Consider the following 21,053-nt stretch of genomic DNA (forward strand, 5'->3'; position numbering starts at 1 on the left):
GACTCATAGGTAGAGTAACCCAAAGAGGGAAAAGGATTGGAGCTGATCCAGTCTCCTTTGGAAGACTTGTTATGGATTCCTGTATTCCCAGAGCTGTTTGGGTTCCAGTTCTTCTTGAGTGCTGGGTGTTCACCTTTTTCTTCAACTGATTTTTACCACTGGCAGCCTGCTTAGTAGAAGTTTGCTCTCCAACAACATGGGGAGGCAGAAACGAATCTTATACAATCTACAGGGACAACTCCCTCATCTCTCAGTACATGAGCATTTTACTTTCATGCCTCTACTCAATTTTTCCCATCAGCCTAGGATCTCCTTCTCCCTACTGCCTTTCTCACTTGCTCTATGCCTACACTTTTCTTATTTTTTAACATGTATATCACCTACAGAAGCAAATCAAGTTAGCCTAAGTTTTTTATGGAAAAGTTCTATGCACATCAAAATTAAAAGAATCCTGCAATGGAACTGACCTATGATCTGCTGAAGGTCAATAATCTAACATTTTGCTCTCTTCACTCTAGATATTTTCAAAGTAAATTTGACATCATGACATTGCCCTGCCAAACATTTACCATGCAACCTCTAAGAATAAGGATATACTCCTACATAACAGAGTTCCACTGTTATGCATCAGAAAATTAATATCATTTCCATGTTGAATTCATCCAGTTGGTTCAAGAATGTCATATATATATTTTAAACCAAGATGAAATCAAGTTGTTACTCATTACTTTTGGTTCTTAGGTTTCTTTAGTCAGTTTTTGTGTAGAACAATGCACTGTCCTTTTTTTTTTTAATTTATTTTTTTATTTATTTTCAGCATAACAGTATTCATTATTTTTGCACCACACCCAGTGCTCCATGCAATCTGTGCCCTCTCCAATATCCACCACCTAGTTCCCCCAACCTCCCACCCCCCTGACATTTCAAACCCCTCAAATTGTTTCTCAGAGTCCAGAGTCTCTCATGGTTCAACTGCCCTTCCAATTTCCCCCAACTCCCTTCTCCTCTCTAACTCCCCATGTCCTCCATACTATTCGTTATGCTCCACAAATAGGTGAAACCATATGATAATTGACTCTCTTTGCTTGACTTACTTCACTCAGCATAATCTCTTCCAGTCCTGTCCATGTTGCTACAAAAGTTGGGTATTTATCCTTTCTGATGGAGGCATAATACTCCATAGTGTATATGGACCACATCTTCCTTATCCATTCGTCCGTTGAAGGGCATCTTGGTTCTTTCCACAGTTTGGTGACCATGGCCATTGCTGCTATAAACATTGGGGTACAGATGGCCCTTCTTTTCACTACATCTGTATCTTTGGGGTAAATACCCAGTTGCACGGTCCTTTTTATCACGATGTTGCCTTTTTGAGAGCTGCAGGTCAGTTCCCTTGTACAGTGTCTCACATTTTGGATTTATCTGATTATTTTTCTCATGTTATCATTTAACTAGCTCTGCATTCCCCTTTACTTTCGGTAAACTGAAAGTTAGGTGTAGCGGTTTGATTAGATTCATGCTTAACCTTTTCAGCAAGACTGCTTAGGAGATGTTGTGTGTCTGTCTCATTGCATCATATCAGGGGTCATATTACATCTGTTGTTTCACTATTAGTGATGCTAAGTTTAATCACTTGATTAAGGTATGGCCCCAAGATCACGCCATTTTATTATTATTTTTAAAAAAATTTTTTAAAGACTTTATTTATTTATTTGACAGACAGAGATCACAAGCAGGCAGAGAGTCAGGCAGAGAGAGAGAGGGGGAAGCAGGCTCCCTGCTGAGCAGAGAGCCCGATGCAGCGCTCGATTCCAGGACCCTGGGATCATGACCCGAGCTGAAGGCAGAGGCTTTAACCCACTGAGCCACCCAGGCGCCCCAAGATCACGCCATTTTAAAGTTAAAATTTTCACCGACTGTTTTTCAATGTCCAGATCAAATGTGATACTTTAATCTCTTCTCCTTATGTATTTTTTTATTTATAAAATTTTTTTTTAAAAAGTAGTATCTATGCCCAATGTGGCACTTGAACTCATGACCCTGAGATCAAGAGCTGTGTACACTCCACCAACCAAACCAGCCAGATGCCCCCACTGTTATGTACTAATTGCCGCTTACTTTGTTAACAATCTCTACATTGTACTACTTTTACTTTGTATTGTGGTAATAGTTGTGACACATGTTTTTCTCTTAGATGGTGAAATTCTAAAGGGGGAGGTTGATATTTTATTCATTTTGTCATCTTTAAGTTTATTCTGGGGAAAGAAACAGGGTATAAATGTATAAATAAAATGTATTTCATTTATATTTGAAGCCCTAATGTCCAATGTGTAGAAGGTTCTTTTTTAAAAAATTTTTTTTTTTAAAGATTTTATTTATTTATTTATTTGACAGAGAGAAATCACAAGTAGACGGAGAGGCAGGCAGAGAGAGAGAGAGGGAAGCAGGCTCCCTGCCGAGCAGAGAGCCCGATGCGGGACTCGATCCCAGGACCCTGAGATCATGATCTGAGCCGAAGGCAGCGGCTTAACCACTGAGCCACCCAGGCGCCCCAAATTTTTTTTTATTAACATATAATGTATTACTAGCCCCAGGGGTACAGGTCTGTGAATTGCCAGGTTTACACACTTCATAGCACATATCTTCCCAATGTCCATAATCCTACCACCTTCTTAGAAGATTCTTTATAAGGAATGATTGAGCCCTGGCTGTTCCATCCCATAGAATGGTCTATCAGTGAATGAAATAAGTTTGAATTTGCTCATTTATCATACACTGTTTTCACTGAACTTTGGAATCAGTTTCAAACAGCTGGTAGCTCCACTTCAAACAGTGGAATCTGGAGGGTTACTCTAAAGATCCATGGCCATTTATTGCTGATCAAGCCCCTACACAAGTCTTATAGTGAGAGGGTTATTTTACTGGGTTCTGGGCTAAAAGAAGTTCAAATATTATCCAACGTATTCAGCTCATGAGACTAGATAGCTGTTTAAAGGAAAAGGCAGATTTTTACTTCATAACAATTCTAAAGGACTCATTGAGAACAACCTCCTTAAGAAAGGGCAGACAAGGAAGTTCCAGTGGCAGTATAAATTAATATGACTTAAAAGGCAAAATCTATAGTAAAGATGAAGCAAAGGGAAACCATAGAAAGTTTTTGTTGTGATGTTTATAGCTGATATCAACATAGGAGTGCAGAATAATTGAAACCTCTAGTTACTAAGGAATATTACAAAACAAGAAACATTGTGTTCTGGTATAGAAACAGACCAATGGAGCCAATTGCAGAGTTCAGAAGTATATCCTTGTGTATACCGGAATATGATATTTGATCAATGTGGTGCCACAAAAAATGGAAAAGGATGGCTTTTTTGGCATATGATATTAGGAAAACTGTCTCATCAGCTGGAGAAGAAGCTGGACTTTTGACTTACACCATACAAAGATGAATTCTAGATGAATTAAAAACCTCACCGAAAAGCTGAGAATACAGAGTAAAAGAAAATGAAGAATATCTTTGTGAAGTTTATCCAACCATGAAAGCACAAGTCATAAATGAAAAATTGATGATTTAAGTACATCAATATTAAGGCTTTTTTTCTTGTTCAATGAAGGATACCCAAAACAAAGTTAATAGGGAGAGAATAGTTGCAGCATCAAAAGCGAACGAAGGATTAATATCTAGGTCATTGCTGTCCACTAAAAACATAATGGGAGCCACATGTGTAACTTAAAACTTAAAATATTCTAGTAATCACATTTAAAAATAAAGAAGTGAAATTAATTTAATAGTGTGTTTTACCCAGTAAACCCAAAATATTGGTATCTCAATGTGTAATCAAAAAAAATTATTAATGAGATATTTAAAAATTTTTCTATACTAGGTCCTTGAAATCTGGTGTGTGTGTTGTACTTATAGGACATCTCAGTTTATGATTTAGACAATAAATTTTCATTGGAAGTACATGATTTATGTTTGTTTTCATTGAAAGTTGACTCACATGCCACAGTTATTCCAAACATACTTGACATTTTTCCAATAAGTATATTAAGTTCCAAAAGGTATTTTCCCTTAACATTTGAAATCATGTTGACAAAAGTGGTTTATTTTTAAAATAACTGATTTGACACTGAAGTAAAAGCATATCAATTTAGAAAACTGCACTGATCCAAGTTAAGTAAATTTACCGTTGTAACTACTTAGTATTGTTAACATTGAGTTCAATGGGGGTATTGCAGAATCTGAAAAGTAATTCTAAATTTACCAATATAACAGAACATTCTTCAAACTTTTTCTCATGAGTTCTTTTTCTTTTTTGCAATCAAATTACAAAATGGCATTGATTACAGTCAGAGTCCCCTGTACTTCGATTCATATTAGAAAAATGTGTAAAATCATAATTGTCCATTTGTATTATGAAGCATTTCAACGTCAACAAAAATTCTTGTACCTGTCTAACTGGTCAAAACCTTTCTTTGAGTTTTCAATTTAAACATTTCATATGTAGTTTGATATCTGTGGGAAAATATAAATCACACTGCTGTTTTCTGTCTTAACTTATCAAATATTTAGCAAGCATTCCTCTGTTTCATGATAATTTTAAGTTGGACGTAGCACTATCTTCTTTTTTTTTTTTTAAGATTTTATTTATTTCTTTGACAGAGAGAGATCACAAGTAGGCAGAAAGGTAGGCAGAGAGAGAAAGGGAAGCAGGCTTCCCACTCAGCAGAGAGCCAGATGCGGGTGATCCCAGGACTCTGGGATCATGACCTGAACCGAAGGCAGAGGCTTTAGCCCACTGAGCCACCCAGGTGCCCCACACTTATTTATCTATTTTTAAAAAAGGTTTATACATTTATCTGAGAGAGAACATGCACGCATGAACCAGGGGAGAAGCAGAGGGAGAGATAAAATGAGAGAAGCAGACTCCCCACTGACCATAAGCCAGACGTGAGGTTCAGTCTCATGACCATAAGATCGTTGCCCTGAGATCATGACCCTGAGCCGAAATCAAGAATTGGATGCTTAACTGACTGAACTACCCAGGTGCCCCAACAGTATTTTTAAAAAAATCCTTCCATCACTGTATCAACAAGCACTGGCAACAGACACGGACAAGATCACTAAAATTATGGTCTTCTATTTCTTTCGACAGTGCCATAAACTGGAAATGATTCAAAGCATTTGTACGTTTATACCAGATAACTTTTAAACAAGTGTACCCATAACACTTTTCATAGAATCTACTTCAGAAAACTAAGTGTAAGTATTTTCAATATATTATCCTTAGGAATGAGGCACTAAAGGAACAGCAGCAGCCCCTTGTTTTAAATTTCCAATAAATCTGGATTTGGGGCCTAAGAGAAATGTACCACTGTGTCATATTAAAATCTAGCTGAAATTCTTCTTTGAAGATTAAAAAATATCTGTACCACAAGCTTATCCCCCCCTCCGATTTGATAAGACTTCATAATTTTGAAAGTCCTTTGAGAAACAAATATACCAAAGTATTGATGGACAATGTCTCTTATGTTCACATGACCCATCTAAGTTAAAAAAAAATTACTTACAATTGCTCAAATTATGAATCAATTGATCTTTGATATTTAAAAAATTTTTTTAAAGTTTTCATTTATTTATTTATTTATTTTATTTTTTCGATTTATTTATTTTCAGATAAACAGTATTCATTATTTTTTTCACCACATCCAGTGCTCCATGCAATCCATGCCCTCTATAATACCCACCACCTGGTACCCCAACCTCCCACCCCTCCACCACTTCAAACCCCTCAGACTGTTTTTCAGAGTCCATAGTCTCTCGTGATTCACCTCCCCTTCCAATTTACCCCAACTCCCTTCTCCTCTCTAACACCCCTTGTCCTCCATGATATTTGTTATGTTCCACAAATAAGTGAAACCATATGATAATTGACTCTCTCTGCTTAACTTATTTCACTCAGCATAATCTCTTCCAGTCCCGTCCATGTTGCTACAAAAGTTGGGTATTCATCATTTCTGATGGAGGCATAATACTCCATAGTGTATATGGACCACATATTCCTTATCCATTCGTCCATTGAAGGGCATCTTGGTTCTTTCCATAGTTTGGTGACCGTGGCCATTGTTGCTATAAACACTGGGGTACAGATGGCCCTTCTTTTCACGACATCTGTATCCTTGGGGTAAATACCCAGGAGTGCAATTGCAGGGTCATAGGGAAGCTCTATTTTTAATTTCTTGAGGAATCTCCACACTGTTCTCCAAAGAGGCTGCACCAACTTGCATTCCCACCAACAGTGTAAGAGGGTTCCCCTTTCTCCACATCCTCTCCAACACATGTTGTTTCCTGTTTTGTTAATTTTGGCCATTCTAACTGGTGTAAGGTGATATCTCAATGTGGTTTTAATTTGAATCTCCCCGAGGGCTAATGATGATGAACATTTTTTCATGTGTCTGATAGCCATTTGTATGTCTTGATTGGAGAAGTGTCTGTTCATATCTTCTGCCCATTTTTTGATATGTTTGCCTGTTTCGTGTGGGTTGAGTTTGAGGAGTTCATTATAGATCCTGGATATCAACCTTTTGTCTGTACTGTCATTGGAAAAAATATACAGTGGAAAAAAGACAGTCTCTTCAATAAATGGTGCTGGGAAAACTGGACAGCTATATGTAGAAGAATGAAACTTGACCATTCTCTTACACCGTACACAAAGATAAACTCAAAATGGATAAAAGACCTCAATGTGAGACAGGAATCCATCAGAATCCTAGAGGAGAACATAGGCAGTAATCTCTTCGATATCAGCCACAGATATGTCTCCAAAGGCAAAGGAAACAAAAGCGAAAATAAACTTTTGGGACTTCATCAAAATCAAAAGCTTCTGCACAGCAAAGGAAACAGTCAAAAAAACAAAGAGGCAACCCACGGAATGGGAGAAGATATTTGCAAATGACAGTACAGACAAAAGATTTTATTTATTTTTTTGACAGAGAGTGAGAGAGTGGCAGAGGGAGAGGAAGAAGCAGGCTCCCCGCTGAGCCAGGCGACCAATGTGGTGCTCAATGCTGGGGTCGATCCTGGGACCCTGGGATCATGACCTGAGCCAAAGGCAGATGCTTAACTGACTGAGCCACCCTTGGGCCCCTGATGTTTGATACTATTAGAAAGGTCTGTGGGAAATTATTTAGTGGCTTAATTGTGATCTTTCACTTTTTGTAGAAAATCTCTTAGTCTTCTCTTCATAATTTTCTATCAATATTTCCATAACTAAAGTCATTTATTTTACTACATCTCTCAAAATGTGATTTTCTATTGACAGATTCATGGATTCAAGGATCTGAAACATTTTTTAGCTGATTAATATTATAAACTCAGATTCTGTTAAAAACTTTTAAGAGTTTTTTTAATTGGACATTTAATTCCCACATCAAGCTAATTTTATTGATACTTTTTACTACTAAGAGGAAATTTTTTTTATCAAATTCACTGTGTATTACTTCATATTGTCCAATTTATTACCTAAAATATATTTTTAAAAGATTTTATTTACTTATTTGACAGGGGGGTTGGGAATACAAGCAGGGGGACTGGGAGAGGGAGAAGCAGGCTTCCCACTGAGTGGGGAGCCTGATGTGGGGCTCGATCCTAGGGCCCTGGGATCATGACCTGAGCCTAAGGCAGACACTCAATGACTGAGCCACCCAGGCGCCCCATACTTAAAATATTTTTTTAATAAAACAAATAATTTTCTTCATCTTGCTATGTTGCTGCAAATTTTAGTTTCCATTCATTATAAATCTGTGATATACTTCTAGTCTTTTTTTTTTTTTTGGTCCAGTTGAAGTCCTCTTCTCTGTATCTCCACTTGATTCGCATCAGAGGATGCCTTTGTTTCATGCCTAACACCAGTTCACTTAGTTTTTAAGCTAGAAAAATGATTTAGTTATATTAGAATTAGGATAGGAGGTATTTAAACTTAACTAGCTCTCAGGCAAAAGAAAAGGAGGAGAATTTGTTGCCAGCAGACCTACCTTTAAAGAATAGCTAAGAGAGATTCTCTAAAGGTAATGGTAACAGTAGGCCTAGAACTTCAGAAACAAAGAAAGAAAGGTGGTTTGGGTAAAAATAGGGGTAAACATAATAGGCAGATTCTTCACCTCATGGGTTTTTAAAATCATGTTTGATACTTTGTGTTAGTTTTCCATATTGCTGCTATAACAAATAGCCACAAATACAATAGCTTAAATAATGCAAATTTATTATCTTACAATTCTTAAGGTCAGAAGTTTAAAATGAGTGTCACTGGACTAAGATCAAGGTGTCATCAGCACTGTATTCTTCTGGGGATTCTAGGGAGAGTCCATTTCCTTACCTTTCCCAGCTTCCAGCAACCTGCTTCCCTGGGTTCTTGGTTCCCTTCCTCATCTCAAGGCCAGCAATGTCGGCCAAGTTCTTCCCACACACTCATTTCTCTGATTCTCTCTTCTGCTTCCCTCTTCCACTTTTTTTTTTTAAAGACTTTATTTATTTGACAGAGATCACAAGGAGAGAGGCAGGCAGAGAGGAGAGGGAAGCAGGCTTCCCACAGAGCAGAGAGCCCGACGCAGGGCTCTGTCTCAGGACCCCAAGATCATGACCTGAGCTGAAAGCAGAGGCTTAACCCACTGAGCCACCCAGGCGCCCCTTCCGTCTTCCACTTTAAAGGATCTTATGACTACAGTGCCCTCGCCTTGAGAAGCTAATATAATCTCTCCATTTTAAGGTCAGTGACTTAACAATGTTAATTTCATCTGCCTCCTGAATTCCCTTTGCCATGTAACCTAATGTATTCACTGTTCTGGGGATTAGGTTATGGACATCTTTGGTACAGGGGGTGTTATTCTGCCTACCATGGGATTTAACTATGATGCCATCAGATGTGGTGCTTAGTGTATATAGAGGAAATACTTGAGGGATAAATTATAATGAGAAAAAAGCTAATTCCAAAGGCTATACACTCTATTTTTCCATTTCTGTAACACTTTTTAAAATAAAAAGAATGTGGGGATGGAGGACATATCGCCAGGGCAAATGGTTGCCAGGTGTTAAGGATGAGGGAATGGGCAGAGGGAAGTGAATAGGTTATAAAAAGGCAACATGCTCGGTCTTCATGATTCTGGAACTGTTGAACATCTTAACTGTGGTTGTAGATACATGAACCGACACAAGCGATAAAATTGTACGAAACTTAATGCATAAATACAGACATATACACATGAATGCCAATAAAACTAAGAAATTGGAATATGATCAGTAGGGTGTATCAATTTCAGTATCCTGGTTGTGCAGAGACTTCAAAGTCAATGCATATCTAGAGTACTTAAATTGTTCTTAATTATTTTTTTAGGGGGGGGATGAGTAGTATTGGGTTTAATTGGTATATTAATCTCAGTGTCCCTGAAGATAGCAGGTATTTTAGGATATTGACCATTTCTTTAGTTTAGGGTCTTAAAAAGTGGTTGGCAGAGGCAAGAGGAAGGCAGATGTAGTCGACAACACTGGGGGTCCCTGCAGTGTTGGAATTATACAGTATCTCGACTGTGGTGATGGATACACAATCCTGCATAGATGATAAAGTTATACAGAACTCAAAATACATGCATAGATGCAACACACATATAAATGAGTCCGATGGGGAAATCTGAATATGATCTGGGGATTATATCAGTTTCGGTATCCTGGTTGTTATGGTTTTGTAAATTGTTACTGTTGGGGGGGACTGGTTATCGTCTCTTATTTCTTATAGCTACGTCTGTATATACAATTATGTCAATGAAAACTTCAGTTAAAAGGAGGCACACGAGTGGCTCAGTGGATTAAGCGACCAACTCCTGAGTTCAGCTCAGGGTCCTAGGATCAAGCCCCACATCGCGTTCTGTGCTCAGGGCAGAGTCTGCTTGAAGATTCTGTCTTTCTTCCTATGTCCCTCCCCCTGCTCATGCTCTCTGTCTCTAAAAATAAATAAATAAAATTTTTAAAAAATTCAATTAAAAGAAGCAAAAGAGTAAGAGATTTAAAGGAAGTCAGGTTTCCATACCACTCAGAGTGATGAAACGTTGACACTGGTAGACCTTGATAAGTTACACATGCGTATTGTAATCCTTACGGCAACGTTATGAAAACTATACAAAAAATACTCATTAATACTTTAAAGAAATTAAAATGTGATTCTTAAAAATGTTTGAGTGATCCATAGAAAGGCAAGAAAAGGGCAACAGTGGAAACAAAGAGTAAACAAATAATAAAATGGCCAGCTTAAGCCCAAGCATATCAGTAAGTACTTTAAATGTTAGTCTAAATGTATCAATTAAAAGAGATTGGTGGAGTGGATAAATTTAGTTATCAATTATTGTTTAAATCAATATCATAAAAACTCATGATTTTTGCATAAAATATTCAAAGAATATATATAGTGAGCTATATAGTGATCTTTCTTCTTGTGCTGCAGTAAAGGTGAGCAATTTGCCCAAGGCCACCTCTCTATTAAATGGCAGACCTGGACTTGACCCCACTGTTGTCTAACTCCATAATCCATGCTCTTCATCCGTTGTGCTGTGTTGCTTCTTTTGACTTGATTGCCCTTTTTATAGTTAAACGCAAGGATGGAGGGTACTGTCAAAGTCTGTTTATTGAAGGAGAGGGAGAAAGAGTAGGTAAGTAGGAGGGAAGAGGATTAAGAAGGGAGAAAAGACAGTGAGAGACAGAGAAATCCATGAGAAGTGAGTGGTAGAATGCGTGCTGCAGTTACTTTGTAAGTCTCTTAACCCCATCAGACCCTTGGGCTGTCCCTGCTTTCCTTTCCTCCAGATCTCTTGCTGGTGGATCTCTGTGGCTGAACACAACCGGAGTCTGAGATGCACTCCACAAAGGCCAGCTTCTAACAACACGGGATATGGTGCAGAAACAAACTCTTCCACATGCCACATCCTCCCCTTTCTTGATTTTTTTTTGCTTTCATTTTGGTGGGAGCATATCTTCTCAAGCTTCTTGAGAAAGGGTACATGGAAATTAACTTTTTGAGAACTTGCGTATCTGAAAGGGTCCTGTTTTTCCTTCAGATGAATGCTCTTACTCCAATGTCCTTTGATAGTTTGGCTGAATCTGGAATGGTGGTAAAAATGCTTTCCTTGTGAATTTTGAAGGTCTTTCTTCCTTGTCTGGTTGCAGTTGAGAAATCTGAAGTCATTCTGATTCTTGATCCTTTGCATGTAACTGTTTTTCCTCTCTGGAAGCCCATAGGAGCTTCTTTTGGTCCCCAGTGTTCCGAAATTTCACAGCAATACTCCTTGATAAAGTTCTACTTGACTCTGTTTGGGCCTACCAAGTTACATAATTATGTGTGTCAATTATTGAAATATGTGTAAATTGTCTTCTGGGAAGGTGCACTCAACACTTAGCACAAAGCATAATAAATAAAACATTGGAAAATATAAATTCCATTTGTTTCCCATAAAAAAATGAAAAAAGAAATCATGAATTGTCTTATAACTGTCATGGGTACTACAGGACTATGAAATGGCAATTTTGCCAAGGGGCTCTTTGACCTTCATTAACCTTCAGTTTTCCTTTCTTCCTATTTTCTCTTTCCTTCCTTCTCTCAAACACATTTCTTGATTCCCAATATGTGCCAGGCTTCGAACTAGTGGCTGTTCACTAGCTGTGAACAAGGCGGACACCGTCTTTGCCTTCCTGAAACCATATTTTGGCAGAAGGGACAGGCGCAAAAGCAGTAGTGACAACCTGACTTTACTGTGTTAAGAATATGAAAGAAGAAGATTTGCCTCTGTCTCAGCTGTAATGTGTGAGCTGAGATCTGAGAGGAGTAAAACAATGTTGATTAAGCAAAGAGTGGGTATAGGGGGCCCGGGAAAGCCCTAAGGAACAGGGAGTGTAAATGCCCAGGGCATCTTTAAATGGCCAGAGCCAAGAGACAGAGGCAGACAGAGACAGACACAGACAGAGACAGATCAGAGATGAGACTGGGCAGAAAGCAGAGTCCACATCATGCCTGGCTGTAATATTCCCTCAGAAAGAAAAGAACTCCTCATAGCAGAACCGCAGGACAGTCCATTTACTTGCTTAACGGTTTAAATGGTCCTCCTGCTTCAATAGGACGGTGCATTTCAGTGAAAACATGTTCATGAAAAACATGTTAGTTCAATGAAAACAAGTTTTCAAAAAGTGTGTGTGTGTGTGTGTGTGTGTGTGTGTGTGTATAAATGGTTTAGACTTTTATTAGAATACATGATGGCTTTTGTTACCAGTGAACAAGACAGGATCTATTAAGAGTACCCAACACCATCTATTATGCTCCTTGCTAATGTATCTACCTCCTGATGTTTTTGTTTTAATCACAATTCAGTGTTTAAGAGATAAAGCTTTTGTAACATCCCGTGTTGCTCAATGACTGAATGCAAGTGCTGTCCTAGATCATGAGGTTACTGGTGCTTATTTCAATATTAAATAAAAGGATTCATTTTCACTGAAGCAAGCAGGGAATTAAGCTTACAACTTCAATTACCAATAATTAATTCCCCACACTGCAAGCCATGCAGTTTGCATTTAAACCCCCAATGCCCAACGGATAACAAAAATCTATTTTGATCACTTTTTATTTTCATCATTTAAGGAGTACATCTTATTTCAATTAGGCACATGCATTTTCAGATTATAGGAGAGAACAAATACTCCTAAAAAACTGGGTGACTGGAGCTGGGGAGACTTTTAAGCATGACAAAGAAATTCTAGGATCTTTTAATTTCTTTTGCTTTTATTGAAGGAGCACCTAATACTGTGTTAGAATTAGCTGCTTTATATACGTGAACCTATTATTTACAAGCAGATGGATAATTTCCCTAACTTTGTTTTTCCTGAAGCACTAAGCTGTTCTTTGGTGGCTTTTCACCATCTGAGAAAAAGAAGGCAATTGAGCACATGATTTAGAAGGAGGTAAGTTCAGTCCTGCGCCCAAGCTGCTGGTGGAGCTGCAGGCATAAGGACCAGAAGAACTCTTTAGGGAGGGGCACTTGACCTAGAGCTGGATTAGAGAGACTGAGCTCATCAGGATGTACCACAGTTTTTGCACAAATTCAGAGCAACAGAAAGAAGCCCTGACAGTGTCACCAAATGAAAGACACAAACCAGAATTCTTGGAGGTGCTTGGAATTAGCTTTCATCAGAAACAGACAGACCTGTGTGGCATGCAGAAACTAAGTTCTAAGAAGCCTCATCTTTCAAGTTTTTTTTTTTAAAGACATTTGTTTTCTTCCTGTTTGTAAATATTAACTCTGCCCCCAAATAAATCTCATACTTCATAGTAGAACTGGTCGTCTTACAATAAAATCTCGTTTAGGTCAAACTCAGTAAAATCAACCATAAATTCACTGGAATTAACTTCTACACTGACTTTTCAGGAAAAATAATGGAGTATCAGCTATTTAATAAAAAATAATGACTACGATGGCATGCTCTAAGGTTAAGACATATTTATCCCATGGCTGAACAATGTCCCAACATATCCAGAATCTTGATTCTCATATCCTACGAGATCCTTAATGTAGTAGTAAAGTGCTAAAAAAATTAGATTCAATGCATTATACATCTCATTTGTAAGAAAACAAACCAATATCAACCAATTTTTGAATGATTCTCTTAACAGGAGTTGAGGCAGAAAGGATTTTCTTGCTAAGTAGACCTTAGTGATTAAAAATGGTAACAGGGGTTCATCCTAATATTGAAGCATTCTTATTAGTCAGTCAACTTTTTCCATCATTAAGTAAAAATATATACAATGTTGAAAGAGACCTAGCTCTCAAATTCAACCAAAAGAATTCTCCAAGTGCGAGGAAAGAAGGGATGGTTTTGCTGGATATTAGTATACAAAACAAACAAACAGAAAGAGATTTCATGCTCCTGGGGGCCAAGAGTCACATCTACTAAAATCATTTAACAACCACACCCACTCCTGACCCTACTGAGTCTATGTTTGATGCATTGTTGTTAGTGTAACCAAATGTTTCTACCATAGGGCATCAAATTTAAATGATACAACAAGCGATTTCTTTTCACATGGCCAACTTAGAGAAAACATTAACACGATTTTTTGTATTGCAGTTTTTGTTAATGAACCCTTCTGATAAAAGGCAGAAGAGAAGATTTATTTTGCTTGGGAATGAAGAGCAACTGGGTCATATTCATGTCTTCATTTCTGGCTTCATGATATTTTTCAAGGTCATACCTTCAACAATAAAGGTAAGTCACTCATTTGTTACCATTGCGCTCAATACCATCTGTTAGACGTGACCTCACTCACTTCATTTAAGGCTTTGGCTCCTTTTCAATGGTCTGCTGATGTTTTTAGCACAGACAAGCAAATTCGAGCCAGGAACTTTATTGTGGCATCGTGCAAATGTAAGTTCCCAAGGACAATGGATATTATTAGCCCACAATATCCCTACTGGACCACACAGCTCTGAGACCCACCCCCTAGCCTTAGATAGCCACAGGGAACAAAGAGAAGAGAGAAACCTCAAATTCGCTTGGAAAGATAGGCCAACCCTGGAGGTCTTGGACAAGGAGCAGCTGAACGCCTGACAGATTTGCTATTACACAGCTGTTCTTGCCTGGGAAGAGGAGCAGGGAACACACATACTGCGTACCAAGATTCTGTGAGTGATGAACTTCTGCAGGCAACACGTTATCACTGGCTAAAAACATCTGCGTAAGTATACAAGAACCCAAAGCAGACTAGACTGGAAAGCCAGTGGGATTCTTGTTGCTCCCCAGTTAGAACCAGAGGCTATCTCGAGGTTAATGATCAGCCCAACTTTGGATAGGGGCCACCGTTTGCAAGTAAAAGAGACATTGTTTATGACCATCCTCTGTCACAGAAGCACTTTTGAGTGGTTTTTCCACTGGCGGTGATGATCTTGTACTCATGGGCTCTGTGCTCCATGTTACCAAATTAACATTTTTGAGGCAAATACCTAGTTAGGGGTACAGACTTTGGCAGTGCCGTATCAGCTCATTGTTCATACCCCGAGCATTCAAGTGACTTAAAATTAATCCCAGACATAAAACCAGAAAATAATTGAACACAGGCTTGACCTCAGGTCTCTTATCGGTTCACTCTAGAACTTTTCTCACTTCACCATGCTAACTATATAAATCATCCCAGCATTTTAGATCTCTATCCCTCACTGTGATAGATGGAGCAATTCCCCCCGCCCCCCAAAATCAACACCTTAAATCTGGGAACCTAGGAATATGTTTCGGTGCATGGCAAGAAGAATTAGGGTTGCAGATGGAATTAAGCTGTTAATCAGCTGAGTTTAAAATAGGAAGATTGTCCTGGATTTTCAGGATAGGCCCAGTGTAATCAAAATGCCTTAAAATGTGAAAGAAAGTGGTAGGAGAGTCAGTGTCAGTGTGATATATTGTGAGAAAGACTTGATTGGACATTGCTGGCTTTGACAATGGAAGAGGGCCACCAGCCAAGGAAAGTGGACCCGTACTAGAAACTGAAAAGACAAGAAAATAGATTTCCCTCTGGGACCTCCAGAAAGACAGTACCCTGCCAACATTTTGAGCCCAGTGAGATTCATTTCTAACTTCTGACCTCCAGCACTTTAAGATAATAAATGTGTGTTGTTTAAACCACTACATTGGTGGAGGTCCATTACGGCAATAATAGGAAATCAACACATTCTCTAAAGTACCTAAAAATAAACACATGATAAAACTCAATAATACATCCTACTATTTTTAAAAAAAAAAATCTAGGTTTTCTTTGAGGCTTAACCTTTTTTCTTTTTCAAAGATTTTATTTATTGATTTGTCAGAGAAACAGAAAGCACAAGCAGTGGGAGCAGCAGGTAAAAGGAGAAGCCTGCTCCCTGCCAAGGAAGGAGCCCAGCTCAGGACTCAATCCCCGAACCCTGAGATGATGACAAGAGCTAAAGGTAGATGTTCTGCTGACTGAGCCGCCCAGGCATCCCTTCAGGTTTGAGCCTTTTTTTTTTTTTTTTAAAGATTTTATTTCTTTATTTGAGAGAGAGAGAGAGAGAGAGAGCATGAGAGGGGAGAGAGAGGGAGAAGCAGACTCCTCGCTGAGCAGGGAGCCGGACCTGGACTCCAAGATCATGACCTGAGCTGAAGGCAGTCACTTAACCAGCTGAGCCACCCAGGTGGCCCCCGCCCCGAGGTTTGATCTTTAACAAGTCATAGCAATTAAGAGCAATAGCAAACATTCAAGTATAATACCTATTATGTCAAGAATACCTATTATGCATACTAGATGTTAGATATATTAGCCCGTTTAAAACTTTTCAGAACATTAAGAGCTGGGTTCTGTTATCCCCACTTTACAGAGAAGAGAAATGAGAGACAGAGAAATTGTGCAACTTGTCCAAGGTCAAAAGGCTGGAAGGTTCCAGAACTTAGATTGAACCCAGAGAGTCTGGCTCTAGAGTCTGTTCCCTGCTATTCTGCTCTGCTTCTCTCAGTGGTAGTGGCCCTAAGGATAGCATCCTTACAGAGTCAACGTAGATGATCTTGTCCTTTATGCGAGAGCTAAACAAAACTGCTTCTGGAGAAATATTTTTTTCTTATTCATAGGTTTTTCCTTTGAAGTATGTTTAGCTTTTCCTATAGGTTTCCTTGAGCTTTTTCTTTTTAGCTTTCTTTTGGCTTTTCCCTGTAGATTTGCTTTTTAACCTTTTCCCTCTTCTTAGTACTGAGGCTGTTTTTCTATGTTGATCACCAAAAATTTCATAGTTTTACAGATATGCATTATTCAAGAACCGATCAGCATGTCTGGTTTCCCACCTCAACTGTCCCTGTTCCTTCTTGCCTCTTGCCCTCCTCGGATAATTACCCCATCTGCTAGTCTACATGCAGGGAAGGAAAGAGGAGGTGCAAATAGAATGTGTATACTTAGTTACTTGTCAACAGCTCTGACCAGAGAGGAGCGCTGCCCACGGTTGCCTATCATGGATTTTTTTTTTTTTTTGCTCTTTGTTCTCAAATAAAAATAAAACTTAAGCTTTTGTATTCCTATGATGTTGTATATATAGATAACATTTAAGTTTTCATTTCTCATACAGGCTTTGAGAATTGTTCATTTGATTTGTTCACGCTACACTGTACTCTCCATTATCACATCTGACCAAGAAATGGCACTGGTCACGCTTTCTTTGTTTTGCTTATTTTTGTGCTCTAGACACACACACAAAAACAAAATAAAAAGTCAAAATGAGTTTGTTCATCTTCAAGATTTCTTTCCCATTTAGAATATGCTTCATTCTCTGTGACAGACTGTGATTGGAAATAGGTTTTTGGGGGTTGGTAGATCAGCAGAGACCACTCAAAAGTGTTTTGGAAAAGGCTTTTGTGATCTGTTAGTAGGTGTAGATGTTCATTCGCAGATGTAGATGGATATTTTGGAGGTGAGCTGCCACACAGTTGCTATGTCTGCTACAGTGAGTCAAGAACCGCTTCACCATAAATTCCTTCTGAGCTTCTATGTGGACAAACTTGACTCTGGTTGGGATCATCTATTTCAATAGTACCCCTTTTCTGAATCCTTAGCGTTTTCAAGATGAAATAACTGAAACTACATAAAACCACATGGAAGACAGCGTGTAATTCTCTAGTTGGTAGCCTAAAATGAATGGAATTAGATTAAATTAAATATGGATAGTTTTAGGTTTCCAATGATAATTTGCCAACTTGAAGGCTTGTTAGATAATGCAGGTTGTTGTGAACTTTCTTTTTAAAGTAAAAATTGCTACCATTTCCTGAAGTTTTATTTATTTATTTTTAATTTGTAAGACCCTTGTTAAGTGAATTTATACATCTAACTTATTTTATCCTTATCCAGACCTGCAAGATAGATATTTTTAACTCCCATTTTGCAGAAGAGAACATTGAGGCCAGGAGGTTAAGTAACTTTCCTTTGGTCACAAAGAAATCTCCCCAGGGAAGGCTTCCTCGGAGAGTTGTCTCCTAGAGAAAAAACAGACTGGAAGGATGCCCTTTGAATGCACCTCAGCTCAGAGATGAAACTGAACCCGTTTCTTATTATCCTCATTTGAAAAAGTAAGAGTTACTGAAATAGAAACATTGAGCAATATGTTTGAAGTCATGGAGGGATTCGTCAGGGCCAGATCTCAGAAATATCTACCTCTCAGGACCGTGTTAAGATGGAACAACCAGTCTCGCTCAGTTCCTTTTATCTGTCTTTCTGGGTCAGTCCCTGCAGGGTTTCAATCCCATCACTCTTTTCTCCATTGCCTATCAATTATTTGCTGTCTGGCTCTGGGCTTGTGATACTTAAAAGAAGATACAAAGCAAGCTCTGAGGTTTTGCCTGAATTTCCTGGCGCTTGCCTCAGTCTTCTTCTTACTGTTTGCTTTGGAGACCGGCTATACAATGGGTGGATTTGCTTGCACATCGGAGGTCATTACAGAAAGTTTGGAAAGCTTGGTAATTAACAAGGACTCACAAAAGCAGACCTCTGGCAGGAACTTCAACTGAATGAAATATCAGTTGAGAGGCTATTTGGGTGTTCTGTTGAGGCTTTCTCTACGTTTGGCTTTCAAAAATACATAGCTTAAAACACACAAACGCACACACACAACGTGAGCTTTAAATTGGTTTGGGAGGTGTGCATTTTAAAACACTGATTTGGGTCGCCTAGGAAAATAGTATTTGGGTGATACTTAATTTGATGTACTCCGGCTTTCAGGATTAAAGTGATGGTGAAGTTAATGTACCTGCCATTTTGGGCAGCTAGGTGAGTGGAAAAGAGAAATAATTTCAGAACTCAGAGATTCAGAGAATTGAATGAGAAAAGCTGAATCCATGTGCCTTGAAGAGGCACCGGAGACAAACAAAGGTGGTTAAACATCATGTTATGTAGACAGTTATTTGATACTCAATAACTTTTAGTTAGAATAGTACTTTCAGTGTTAATACACAGACTTACATTTAATATTCAATTTAAAGACCAGAGGATGACCTCTCCTGTTATAAGAGCAATGGTAAGATTATACTCCTTTTGGCAAGTCCCTTCCCTGGCTCTAAAGACTTATAACAGGATTGCTATGTGTTCACAAAAACCATTTCTTACCTCCTAGGGCAGACAGCCAGCTACAATAATAAATCTGATATTTAAATCAAATTAATAGGTATTCAAATTCAAGAAGTTGGTTGTTTTGGTGACATAAAAAGTTTATAAATTTCACTTCTTGCTTATATTAAGAACATGAAAAATTTATTTTTCATCTCTTTTCAACCACAGTTTAAAAGTAACATAATTTCTTATCTTTTTAAACCTCTAGCTTGGGGCACCTGGGTGGCTGAGTCAGTTAAGCACCTGCCTTCGGCTCAGGTCATGATCCTGGATTCCAGGGACAGAGTCTTAGGACTGAGCCCCTTATTGGGCTCCCTGGTCAGTGGGAGTCTGCTTCTCTCTCTCCCTCTGCTCCTATCCCCCCTCGTGCTCTCTCTCCCTGTCTCTGTCAAATAAATAAATGATCTTTTATTATAATATATATATATATATATATATATATATATATATATATATTATTCATTATTAGCCTATCCTGTGAGAAACAAAGTAATAACAGGCAAGGACTTTACAAACAAATGTGCTTTCAAGCAATCTTCAGATAGGATAGGAGAAAAAATGGGCCTTTTCAAATAAATCTCAGTGGTAGAACTTGGATGTCCTTTGGGACATAAACTGGAAGGTACGTGTAAGCTGGGGTCATTTATCCTGGGTCCATACCACCAAATGGCTTCAAATGGTTTTAAAGTAGGTCATTGGGTGCTCTGAAATGTTTGGCACATGTGACCTTCCTTAGCTCATTCACTTGATAATGGAGTCCCTCCCAGCAGTATCCTTGGGTTTTCTGGCCATATCAGAGCTTCATCAGGAGCTCCAATGAGACAGTTTAATAGAAATGCTTTAAATTGCCATGCAGTACAGCCTGAAAAAAAAAATCATTGTTTTCATTAGTTGAAGTATTTCTGCTAGTCCCCAACTAAAAGTCCTAATATTGAAGCATAATATAATAAACACATTGCGAAACCTCTTAAACAACAGGTCACAGAGAGGAAATTAAATGAAAGAAGTAATCTAAAATTGCCAAGATTTTACCCAAAACATTACTCTTAGGCATCAATATCATATCGCCAACTTTACCAAACTAGAGGAAGTATCAACCAGAAACAGGTCTCTTCCATACAAATAAAGAACTAATAGTTGTTACTCTCTTTGTCTTCGTAGGCAATGCAGCTCTCATGTCAATACACAGATGGGGTGGGTTGCTTCAGATATAATCCATTTAAGAATTTTTGAGTATTTTTTAAAAAAAGATTTTATTTATTCATTTGAGAGAGAGAGAGAGAGAAAATGAGCAGGGGGGTGGTGGTGGGAGGGTGCACAGGGAGGGAGAGCGAGAAACACACTCCCCACGGAGCAGGGAATCTGTCCCCAGGGCACGATTCCAAGACCCTGGGAATGCCTAACCAACTGAGTCTCCCAGGCACCCCCTGTTTGAGTATTTTTATTACTGAAGATGAGCTTATTTTGACTTAAGAATCCACCCATAGTCAAGTAGGGAAAATTCATATGGCATTTGCCATGGTTGTCTTTACATTGAAAGAACTGGCATCGGACAGCAGAATATCGGAATGAAATTTACCATTTGATTAAAACGGGATCTATCTCGACATGAAGCACTTTTGTTTTAAGAAGGACTGAAAAGTATCCTAAGAATTGTGCCCTTCGCTAAGTTGATCTGTATCATGAGCTGGATAAAGATGGTCCCATGGAAATGGATACAGTGTGAAAGAAGATGTTAAACAGAGGGGGTGGGAATTTCCTCTGTGGGCTAATTTAACATCACATAAGGGTATAGTTTGCTTTAATATATTAGTTACAACCTAAGAAGAAAAAGAACAAGGCTCAAGTCTAGTGATTGAGAAGTGGTTTAAGATGGAT

The sequence above is a fragment of the Mustela nivalis genome (assembly GCF_964662115.1).
Source record: "Mustela nivalis genome assembly, chromosome: 4".
In the NCBI taxonomy this organism is placed as follows: domain Eukaryota; kingdom Metazoa; phylum Chordata; class Mammalia; order Carnivora; family Mustelidae; genus Mustela; species Mustela nivalis.